The 11958-nt window shown below is 48.1% G+C and overlaps 1 pseudogene; it reads right to left on the bottom strand.

The window, feature by feature from the left end:
* Positions 1-771: 771 nt before the first annotated feature.
* On the bottom strand, positions 772-2415 carry LOC141161233 (E3 ubiquitin/ISG15 ligase TRIM25-like; annotated as a pseudogene).
* Between the last annotated feature and the right edge of the window lie 9543 nt (positions 2416-11958).

The following is an 11958-nucleotide window of genomic DNA, read 5'->3' as shown; positions in this document are numbered from 1 at the left end:
ATATATACTAAGGTGCAATCAAATGTAAACACGTGATGAATCCAAATATAAAACTGAGGTATAGAAATAAGAATTAAGGTGCCAACAGTATTAGGGTCCCAAACTATAAAATAGCATGAAGTGCAAATAGTGATACAGATGATAACGAGCACATGTTCAGGCTCACCCACCAAACACCTGACGCGCGTCTCACCAACCAGACCACTGAAGAAGCAATAGTGAAGCGCGCATCGGGTGTTTGTTGGGAGAACCTGACAACGTATTAGGCCTGTCACTCTTACACTCACAGGAGATGTCAGATCCTGCTCATGGCAGTACCTTAGAGGCCACTATAGCTGGGTGACCCCTCGGCCATTACTCAGCCTGGGGTCATCATGTCTGCCATTGGCACTGCGTGATCACAATCATGGGGTGCAGATAGGGACAAACAGTGTGACCCCTCCCTAAAATAAACAGATGCTACTGTCGCCATCAGAGCGGTCAAATGGCCAGGATAGGTATTAGCGCCGATCAAGACTTTTACAGCAGGGTGTCAGCTAACACCCAGCTCTGCTTGTGAGCCAACAAAATCATTGTGCCATACAAGTACAGAGGATATCAGCAAGGGGTTAATGATCAGAAATTATCAGTTTTAGGACAATTTACCCATTAATATCTCCGTTTGCCTCAATTATTGATTTTGCATCTGATGTTCAAGGTAGAAAAAGCAATCCAATAGGAAAAATCCCACCCATGACTCCCCCCGCCATATACATTGTATTATTAGAGGGTCCTGCTAATAACTCACTATGTACAGATGTGACCATGAGACAAGAAATAATGTAATTATAATGTGACGTGGACGACATCGGCCTCAGCTTCTTATTGTAACAGAGGCTCCAACCTCCACAGAGAAGACAACATGTAGGGGTTCAGTGAAGGAGGCGGTGAAGGTGTGTCTGATGGGGTCAAACAGCTCATAGAAGGACAGACGCCCGGCCTCATAGTCTAAGAAGACTCCAAGTGTTGGACATGTTGGCTTTACACTGAGGGTTAATACATTCGAGTTGTGCCATACATTATATTCTTCATTATACATATCCAAACACCAAGATTTATCATTATATCCAATACCAGAATGTTCTCCTTTCTTCTCTATACTGGGATAGGACAACCCAACACTACATTCTCCTATCTGGTTCCACTCTACCTCCCAGTAATGTCGTCCTGAGGAGAGGCCACATCTGCTTAACACCTGGGCAGATGTCACAAATCTCCCAGGTGATTCTAGCCTCACCGGTTGATATATGAATCTGTTGCAGTCTTCAGATCTTCTAATATCTTCACCCTTCTAGGAGCAGTGTCCACATCCAACAATAAGTCGGGGACATGGACCCCGAGCTCTGATGTTACATTGGTGACAATATCCATCATAGATCGGTGTAAGGTCAGTGAGATCAGAACCTCATCCAGATCCTCCTCAGAACTGACCTCTCCACCATCTCCCCCTGTGTCCTCATGACCTCTATGACTACACACTGTAATGTCACTTTCTTGTAAGAGTCTTATTGGGTCGGTGACACCAGAAATCTCCTCTACGTGATGCATCTTCCTGGACAGCTCGTCCTCCTGTATTTCCAGCTTCTGAATTAGATGAGATATCTGGGACACAATCTTCTCCTCCTGCCTGGAGACCTCGCTCAGCGCTTTCTTTTCTGCCATTTCCACTTGCTTCTTGATGTCCATAAATATCTTACTGACGTTCATCCTTTTATTTGAGGCTTTCTCCTGGATATTTTTTATATGATCTTGCAAATTCTGGACTCTTGTCCGAATATCTACTTTTTGTGGATTTAGTTCATCCAGATATTTCCTCAGATCCTTTTTCTTCTTCTCAAAAGCCTCATCCAGAAGTTCCACCTGGTGTCCTCGGTGTTCACCAACCAGACAGCAAGACACACACAGACAAGCCGCGTCCTGCGGGCAGTAATACTCCAGAACCTTCTTGTGGAGGGAACATTTTTTGTTGTCAAAAGATCTTGTGGGTTCTGTTAATATATGATCTAATGTCTTGTTGTGGACAGTCAGGTGGTCATTACAGAAAGTATTCTCACACTGCAGACAGGATTTCACAGCCGCTACAGGAGACTTTGTACAGTAAGCACAGAAGATACTAGTGTCCTTCATACCAGGCTGAGTAGATGAGAAACGCTCCACTATGTTCCTCAGCTTCCGGTTCTTCTCCAGGGCCGGACGCTCCGGATATTCTGCTCTGCAGTCAGGACAGGAATACCCTCCAGCCGCCTCCTGGGCATCCAGCACACTCACAATACACGAGCGGCAGAAGTTGTGTCCACATCTCAGGGATACGGGATCTGTATAGAGGCTCAGGCAGATGGAGCAGTTCAGCTCGTCCCTCAGCTCAGCAGACGCCATTGTAGTGGGAAAGAGCAGGAATCAAAGCTAAAAAGTTTCTTTCCATAAGAAGGGTGGAGGTTTCTGAGATGAATTAACCTCTACAGCTCCATGGTTGTGTTCACGGCTGATTTGTTCTTAAGGAATTAATTACTGATCAGCCATGAGGATCTGGTGTAGGATTAGGAGTTGTAGTGACTCCACCTGGTCATATTATAACGAGAATCCACCACCAGTTTGATGCAGGAAAAGTAGAGAACCCACAAAACTTTAGTGCATACAAAGAAGGATCTTTGGAAATGTTGAGTTGGGTGAAGTAAAATTCATCTCCTCCTCTTCCTCAGGCTGAAATAATCAGTCGGAGTCCGGCAGACGAGCGCTGTATGTGGCTGATGAAGGACTCGTCGTTAGGTCTCATTCAGACGTCAGTGAAATCACAGACCGTTCTCCATCAGTGGTTTTGTTCTGATTTTCATCAGTGTTCGGTCAGTTTTTACAATCTGTGTTTTATTAGTGATTTTCTCAGATGATTGTAAAGCTTCTTCTGTCTATTAGGCCACGTTCACACGTCAGTATTTGGTCAGTATTTTACATCAGTATTTGTAAGCCGAAACCTGGAGTGGGAGATGAGTTTCTATTATACTTTTCCACTGATTTTTCCATTCCTGATTTTGACTTACAAATACTGCTGTAAAATACTGACCATATACTGAGCGTGTGAACGTGGCCTTATTACAGTGTTAGGCCTCATTCACACATCAGTATTTCATCAGTATTTTGCTGATGCCAAAACCAGGAGAGGAATTTACTGAGAAAAACTAGAATTGAAATATTGACCCCTGTTCTGTGTTTTGGAGACGCTCCTGGTTTTGGCATAAAAATCCTGCAGTGTGAATGAGGCCGTAATCGCGCTGTCGCCAGCCGTGTGCTGTGTGTGATTCTCACAGACCCATAGACTTCATCTGTGACTTGAATCAAAATCGGACACGTTGCCGAGATCTTTTGCCGACCACTCGGCCCGGAAAAACCAGGGACATGTGAACAGCCCCATAGACCATGTACCTGTTATATCCATCTGTGAACACCACGTACATGAATAAGCGATGTGTGAATGAGGCCTTACACATCAGGGTTATTTCCAGCACAAGATGAATATATATTAATTCCCCTGGGAACATGACCTTCTTCCTCCTGACATTTTGTCCGGACGCTCCTCACTTCTCCTTCTCTGGAGCGATGGTGGGATCTCACCTGGAGTAATCCCCTCTGTGACTACAGGGAGCGTCCACCTACAAGTGTGAACTGACCCCACAGATGATGACGGCGCCTTTCTCCGCTCCGCTCTTCATGGAGAGCGTCACTTCTCATGGAGATATCTTCTATCAGATGGAGTTACGTCACTTCACAGTGATGGGCGACGTCCTCTGTAAATCTCCATGTGGTGATAGAAGCGCTGAGATTCCTGCAGGATCCGCACCCAACTGCACAACAACAATCTGCTCTCATTATTGGGTTTTTTCTGCTTTTTTTCCTTCTTTTGATGCGTTTTTGGTGCAGATGTGAAGCCGCATTTCTCAATGTGTTTTTTTATGCAGAAAAACTTTGATTCTGTATTAAAACCGGAACTGAGTTTTTTACATGTTTTTTTCAGGCTCCTCATAAAGAAACAAAGCACCAAGACGGCAGAGTTCAGCAGGGTCTTCAGACGCACGGCGGGCAGGAGTTTACATGGAATCCACATCCACTTTGCTTGGACAGTTAAACGCAGCAGATTTTCTGCACAAAAAAACACAGCAGAAAAAGCAGCATCAACACCACGTGTGAACACGGCCTAAACGTCCAATCAAGTGGATGTGAAGTCATGAGAACTGCTGCCCTCTGTGCGTCTAAAGACGCTGCTGAACTCTGCATTATAGGCGTTTTCTTATCAGTGGAGCCTGAAAAATGCAGGAAAAAAACGCAGTTACTCTTTAAAATGCAGAATATTTTCTATTATATAAAAATCGCAGCTTCAAGTCTGCACCAAAAATGCATCAAACAGGAAAAAAGGCATAAAAAAATGCAGCATAAACATAATAATCAGAGAGGATCGTTATTGTGTCACGTGGTGCGGACACCGGTAGAAAACACGCAGCATTTACAATATGTGTGAACACAGCCTCAGCGTTACATTGTTATTAAAAATGTATGGGTTTAATGCACAAAAAATATAACACACCTTTTTTTACCGATCACCATAAATCATCTGATCACCGTATTGTGCAGATTGTTACGATTACAGGGACACCAGATATCTCTGTTATTTGCTGATTTGTGATGTCTATTTTTTTTAAATCGCAGTAAAAATGTCATTACTGTAAATGCTTTTCATTATTTTTTACTAATTTTATAGGAAGAAAAAAATCTCTGACTAGAATACATTGAAATACATAGAAATGCACTGGTATATAAAGATGTAGCTCTATGTACCAGTACAAGCTGCCTGTAATGAAGAAGAAGAAGACCAGTCACATTAAAGGAGAGAGAATTATGTACTTGGCATTGCAGGCAGTGGTGTACATAGAAATCACAGGACCCCACAGCAAATATTCATTTTTGATTCCTGAACCGATAAACTTGTATCCTGAAAGGGTTGAATGATAGGTGAACTCTATAATTGTGAAGTCTTTAATCCCTCATATGTGGAAGACGTCTCAGGGAGGAGTGCGCCATTTAGTATCTGGATCTTGTGGTCTATACAGGTCAGAATAAATTATACTAAGCGGCTGCTCCTTCAATATCATCACTAATCGAGCCGAGGTTCAGCAGTCCAGGATCATGTCTCGGAACTAAAGATCTAGAGCAGATCAATAAGATGTGGGAAGTGCCAGAGATCCATTTAGCCGCGGACATGATCACTGCCAAGTCTCATCATTTCTTTTCCTTCGTCAGGGGTCAATCATTTGGGAGTGAAGGGTAATTCTCCACCTTGGAGGTTCAGACTGACCTACGGGTTTCCTGCTGCTTCTGTGATGCTGAGAATATTGATGAAGATCAGACAAGTCCAGGTCCCGGTAGCAGCCGTCATACTGTTCTGGTCAATGATCCTGACAACTTATTTAGATGATTTGATGTTTTTTTCTGGAGACTTTCCCCACTGCAGAACCAATGTCTAAAGGCCTCAACTATGCCAGGACCTGAGGAGATTCATCTTCCAGCCTGAAGGTTGACCTGTCCTTATTATAATCTAGAGGTGTCTCTGATGAAGTCATGAAGTCCTTGTCACAGTCCAGGAGTGAACCCACCAAGAAGGCTTACAGCAGGACTGAGGGATCTATTAGGTTTATATTCCACTGAAGGAGTAAATAATGGAAATCCACAGATTATCAATGTTAGGCTATGTGCCCACGATGCAGAATTGCTCCGGATTTTTCCTGAGCGTTTCTGCATTTCCTCTGGCAGAAAAAACGCATGCGGATTGTATATGCGTTTTCCTACCAGGGTCATGCGGAAGTGAAGCGTTCTTCACATGCATTTCTGCATGCGGGTTGACAAGCGCTTTCCAAGCGATTTTAGCATCACTTGGAAAGTGCTTGACAACTTGGTCACACTATATACAGTACAGACCAAAAGTTTCGACACACCTTCTCATTTAAAGATTTTTCTGTATTTTCATGACTATGAAAATTGTACATTCACACTGAAGGCATCAAAACTATGAATTAACACACGTGGAATTATATACTTAACAAAAAAGTGTGAAACAACTGAAAATATGTCTTATATTCTAGGTTCTTCAAAGTAGCCACCTTTTGCTTTGATGACTGCTTTGCACACTCTTGGCATTCTCTTGATGAGCTTCAAGAGGTAGTCACCGGAAATGGTTTTCACTTCACAGGTGTGCCCAGTCAGGTTTAATAAGTGGGATTTCTTGCCTTATAAATGGGGTTGGGACCATCAGTTGTGTTGTGCAGAAGTCTGGTGGATACACAGCTCATAGTCCTACTGAATAGACTGTTAGAATTTGTATTATGGGTCAAATCTCTGTATTATCCTGCTTTTGGCAATTTTTGCCGTAAAGAAAAACAGTAGTGTCTCCTGATTGTTCAGACACAAATATATCTGTTGAAAATAGTCTGGTGTAGGCCCGAGAAATAGTAGTGTGGTTTTTGCAGTTCCATGGTTCAAACCTCTGTATTATCCACTTTTGGGCCATTTTTACCTAAAAAAAAAACAGTTTGAGTGTGTCGCTCACTGTTCAGCCGCAAATATATCTATTTAAAATTGTCTGGTATACCCCAGTAAACAATAACTGTGGTTTTGCTGTTCCACGGTAAAAAATCTCTATTATTCAGCTTTTGGTATTTTTTCTGTAAAGAAAAACAGTAATAGTTTCTCCCTGATTGTTCAGAGTCGGGTGTAGGCCAGAGAAATAGAACTGTGGTTTTCCTCTTCCACGGTTCTAATCTACTCTTTATTACCATTTTTCCATTGATAGTGCGAGTGTAAGCTATTTTACTTCCTTTACAATGGGCAAGGCGCGTGGCAAGGGACATGGAACTGGACGTTCTGGTGATGGTGCGTGCAGAGGACGGGGCCGTGGCCAAGGTGAAAATGTGCCACAACCAACAGCCACATCTTCTCGCTCCCACTTCTGTACCGAATTACTAGGGAAGCACAGAACAACACCAGTATTGAGAACTGATCAGTGTGAACAGGTTATTAATTGGATAGCAGATAATATTTCCAGTTACCTGGGCACCACCACCTCCGGTCTGTCTTCCACACGGTCAACTCTTAGTAGCCGTGAGTCTCGACCGCATACTCCTCCTCACCCTGATGCTCCTTCCTCCCACCATGCCGAGTGTCGTCAGACAGCAACTGATCCCACACTTGGACACTCTGAAGAGCAGTTCACTGGTCCATTTCCAGATTTGTGCCCCTCGCCTGCTCCGCTTCAAGTGGTGGAAGAGGAGATCCCATGTAGCGATGCCCAAATAGTTGAACAGCCATGGCCACAGGAAGTCGACGCTGGCTATTTGTCACAAGAGGTAGACGATGACGAGACACAATTGCCAGGAAGTGAGGAGGAGGATCGTGGTGCGGAAGTGGAAGAGGAGTAGGTGGATGATCTAGTAACTGACCCAATGTGGCAGGAGGACACGCAGAGCGAGGCCAGCAGCACAGGGTGAGGGAGGCAGAGCACCCCAACAGGCAGGAAGAAGCAGTGTGGTGGCCGCACACAGAAGGCGGGCAACAGTTCCCCGTAACACCAACACAAGGCACGCTACCAGTACAACCTGTGCGTGCAATAGATCCCCCTGTTCTGTGTGCAAGGCAATCCCCTGTCCAAACTGCATGCAAAGTTGCCCCCTCCTCTCAGTCTTCACTTGTTATGGCAGTTTCTTGTTAGAACCCTCGTGTTTGTTTTTGTTTCTATCTTGTGTTTTGCGGTCACGTGACCATCTTCCTATATATTCCACCTCCGCCCTTCTGGCCTTGCTGGACTTCAGTGTTGTTCAGACTGTCTTACTAGCCAGGTGCTTTTGTGCCTATCTATCTCTAGTTTGCTTGGTCCTCTGGACCTCTAGAACTTTTGTCAGTTTATCTTTTGCTCTGCAACAACTTCTGTTAGGAGGTGTCCCATTTTTGTCCCAGTCCTTAGGTCTTTTAGGGACCCATCCCTTTCTCTATAGGTCTCCGTTCAGACTAGCCAAGGACGAAGGCGGGTCTGTTCACAAGGAACAGGTCGCCCGCTACAACATAGGGACTCAGCTAAGTCTTACTGTAGGGACAGCTCTCCCCTTCTTTCCCAAGTTTATGTTGCAGATCATAACATTTCTCAAGAAACAGCATCAACGTCCACGTCCACGTCCCACCGCAGCGTTCAATTGTCCATATCCCAGACCTTTGAAGGAAAGCGGAAATTTGCAGCTAACGCCCCACAGGCCACAGTCCTAAATTCGCACATTTCACGACTGCTTGCGTTGGAAATGCTGCCTTTTAGGCTGGTGGAGACGGAATCCTTCCGCAACCTTATCGCGGTGGCCGTCCCTTGGTACTCGGTCCCCAGCCGACACTATTTTGCCCGATGTGCCATCCCCGCACTACACAAGATTGTGTCCCAAAACATCTGCCGTGCCCTCAACAACGCAGTTACTGGGAGAGTCCACCTGACAACGGACACGTGGACAAGTGCTTGTAGCCAAGGAAGGTACATCTCCCTGACGGCACACTGGGTAAACATAGTGGAAGCTGGACCCAGTCGTACCTTGGGACTGAACACATCCTCCCCACACCGAGGATTGCGGGCCCTATGTCAGTCAGAGTTGCCCCCACAGTGTACAGCTCCTGCGCATCATCTTCCTCCTCCTCCTCATGTTCAGCCTCCATCTCAGATATCACCACATCAGTTACAAGCTGGAAGCACTGCAGTACTGCCTCCGCCAAGCGGCAACAGGCTGTGCTGAAACTCATAAGCTTAGGTGAGAAACCTCACACTGCTTGTGAGTTGTGGACAGCTGTGAAAGAGCAGGCAGATCTGTGGCTTAGACCGCTGAACCTACATTCAGGCATGGTCGTGTGTGACAATGGCCGTAACCTGGTGGCGGCTCTGAGCCTGGCTCATATGCTTAACCTCGTGGTTCAGCGGTTTCTTAAATCGTACCCCGAGTTGCCAGATCTGCTCGTGAAAGTACGCTGCCTGTCAGCTCATTTTTGCAAGTCGGCTACAGCTTCTGCCGCCCTTGCTGTGTTGCAGCAGCGTTTGGAGCTTCCGTCACACCGACTGGTGTGTGATGTCCCCACATGTTGGAACTCTACCCACCACATGTTGCAAAGGATTTGTGAGCAGAAGAGAGCTGTTGTGGAGTACCAGCTGCAACAAGGCGGTCGATATTCAGGTCAGACTCCACACATAAGACCTCAGGAGTGGACCTGGATGTCTGACATATATATGTGGCACCCCAGGGGTCTGGTTTTCCACAGTAACAGCAATGTTATGTCTGAGAGCAGGTGGGAGGTCTCTTGGTCAGGGATCCTATGCATGCCACACCTCCTGCCCAGTCCTGGGAGGGGAAGAACTTCCCCTATATAAACCTAGGGCTGAGGCAGGGTGAGTGAGTAGAGAAGAAGCAGAGAAAAGAAGCAAATATAGGAAGAAACAACAGGAGCTCTGTGGGAGCAGTGTTACAAGGAGTCAGGGGCTGGCAGCTGCAGAGCTCGCCCTGACTGAGAAGTTATCACCGGACCCGGAGTCCGAGGCTGTGGAGACTAACTCCTATCCAGCAGCAGAAACCGACCGGCAGGGGATTGCAGGTCCTCTGGCCCAGAAACCCGAAGGCCCCGAGTCACCGGCCATACGGGTGAGCACCACACGGTACACTCAGGGACGTGGGCTACTTATACCCGCCTCTAGCAAGGTAGCCAGAAGAGTATCGTTAGTTTGGGAGGCCTACAACTCCGCCTGGCCAGGGGAGATCCCATCTGCTCAAGGACTGACCAGGCCCCAATCGCTAGCCAGTACTCCGGGAGGGTCTATCTTTGTCACCAGTAAAGACCCTGAACTACACAGTACCGTCTCCGAGTGGTTCCTGCTACCCCCATCATCCACGTCGGCTGCCCTGAGGCCATACCCCTCCCGTTGGGGGTTATACTATCACGCTGCACAATCCTACCACCGGCCTCAGCGGTCTGCCCTGCAGCAGCAGCTCCTTAGCTGTACTCAACGGGTGGCGTAGTCATCCAACATCTACTGCTAATACAGCGCCACTTAGTCTGACTCCCTGGGCACGGACCGGATCACCGCCACGAGACTACAACCCTCAACAGATCCGGCTCCGGGTAAGCTCCCGCGTGCGCAACGCAGCGCGACACAGGCCCAGGGGCGCGTCAACTTTTGGCGTAGTCGGCAGGATCTCGTGCCCGCAACCACCGGGTACTGCGTGCCTGAAAAAGACTGTGAAAACTTACCCGTGGTGAAGATTCCCGCCATCCGGCGCCATCTTCCGCTTTCTTCCCGCCATCGGTGGAGTTTTCCCGCCATCCGGCGCCATCTTCGGCCTTCTTCCCGCCATCCGTGGAGTTTTCCCGCCATTGGACGCCATCTTGAGGACGCCGCGCGGGAAGAAGAGGGGCGTGGACTCCGAAAACGCGCGAGAACTGAAGCCCCGCCTCACGTCCCGACGTTGCGTAAGGTCCTGGAAGGAGCCCAGCAGACGCCGACGTCACAGGAGCGCGACGGAAGGTCCTCAACCCTGACGATCCACTGCGGAGCCGCGGCCTACGGAAGAGGATCATCGCAAGGTAGGCCACGGTCCACTAGGGGGGAGAAGGATGTCGGATACGGAGGAGAGCTTCACCGCTCCAACCCCCGCCAGCGCCACCGCTGTTGCGGTCATGCCTTTCACCATGCCCTATATCCCGGGGGCAGCCTGGCTACCCCAGTACTCAGGGTAGTCACATACCCTGCAGGACTTTAGAGAAAAACTGGATAGCCTCTTCCAGGTGTACCCCCTCACAGAAGAGCAAAAAGTAAGCATCCTGGTGGCCCAATTAACCGGGGCAGCCCAAAGGGAGGTAAAGTCCTGGCCACCTGGGGGGAGGACTGTCGCAGGGATACTAACCCGGCTGAGGGACACCTTTGATACCCGCACCTCAGCCGAGATCAAGCTTAGATTCTACGGGTGCAAACAGCGGGCACATGAGAGTATAAGGGACTATGCCCTGAACCTACAAGAGGCCCTGAGAGCCATTAAGCAGACCGACCCTGACGGCGTGGGAGACGAGGACAGGCTGTTAACTGAACAATTTATAGAGGGTTTATATTGCAATGCCCACCGAACCCAGTTGCGGGCAATGGCCTTACAGGACCCTCATCTGGGATTTGCACAGTTCAAGGACAGAGCCATCCGGGTGCTCCGAGAACCGGCACCAGGTGGCGTTGTGACCCACAGACGCCCCACTACCACCTACCACCAGGAGGCGGCGCCCTTGTCGGCAGGGCCTGTGGGAGCTGATGCGCAGGCTTTGAACAATGACTCGGCTCCAGACCTGCACCATCAGGTCCAAGAGCTAGCTAAAAGCGTTGCTGCGCTAACCCGAACTGTGCAGTCTTTACAGGTTTCCACTCCAGGGAAGATCCAGCTGGCATCCGGACCGGAGGACATCCCGTGGCGTCGACCAAGGAGGACCCCACCGGCCAGAGGAAGACCCAGCGACCGATACAACGAGGACGGACGACCCATCTGCCGCCGCTGTAATCAACCCGGACATATGGCAAGGTACTGTCCTTTAAACTGGCACAACCTAGGGTAGAGGGCCAACCCCTAGGAAAAAGATCATCAGGCCCATCAAACTGGCGCGACAAATATGTGGGAGGACGTCCAGTCTTGCCTGTGGTACTGGATGGCATTCCTATGAGTGCCCTACTGGACACCGGGTCACAGGTCACCACCATCCCGTACGTGCTCTTCAAGCAGTACTGGAATGACTCGGATATTACCCGCTACCCTGACGACGACTTGAGTATCATCGCCAGCAATGGTCAGCCCGTGCCACAGATCGGATTTAAAGAGGTGACCATTA

This window comes from Phyllobates terribilis, unplaced genomic scaffold, assembly GCF_046119375.1.
Source record: "Phyllobates terribilis strain yellow unplaced genomic scaffold, ASM4611937v1 Scaffold_9__5_contigs__length_417890890, whole genome shotgun sequence".
NCBI classification, from domain to species: domain Eukaryota; kingdom Metazoa; phylum Chordata; class Amphibia; order Anura; family Dendrobatidae; genus Phyllobates; species Phyllobates terribilis.
This window is presented reverse-complemented; position numbering and strand designations above follow the sequence as displayed.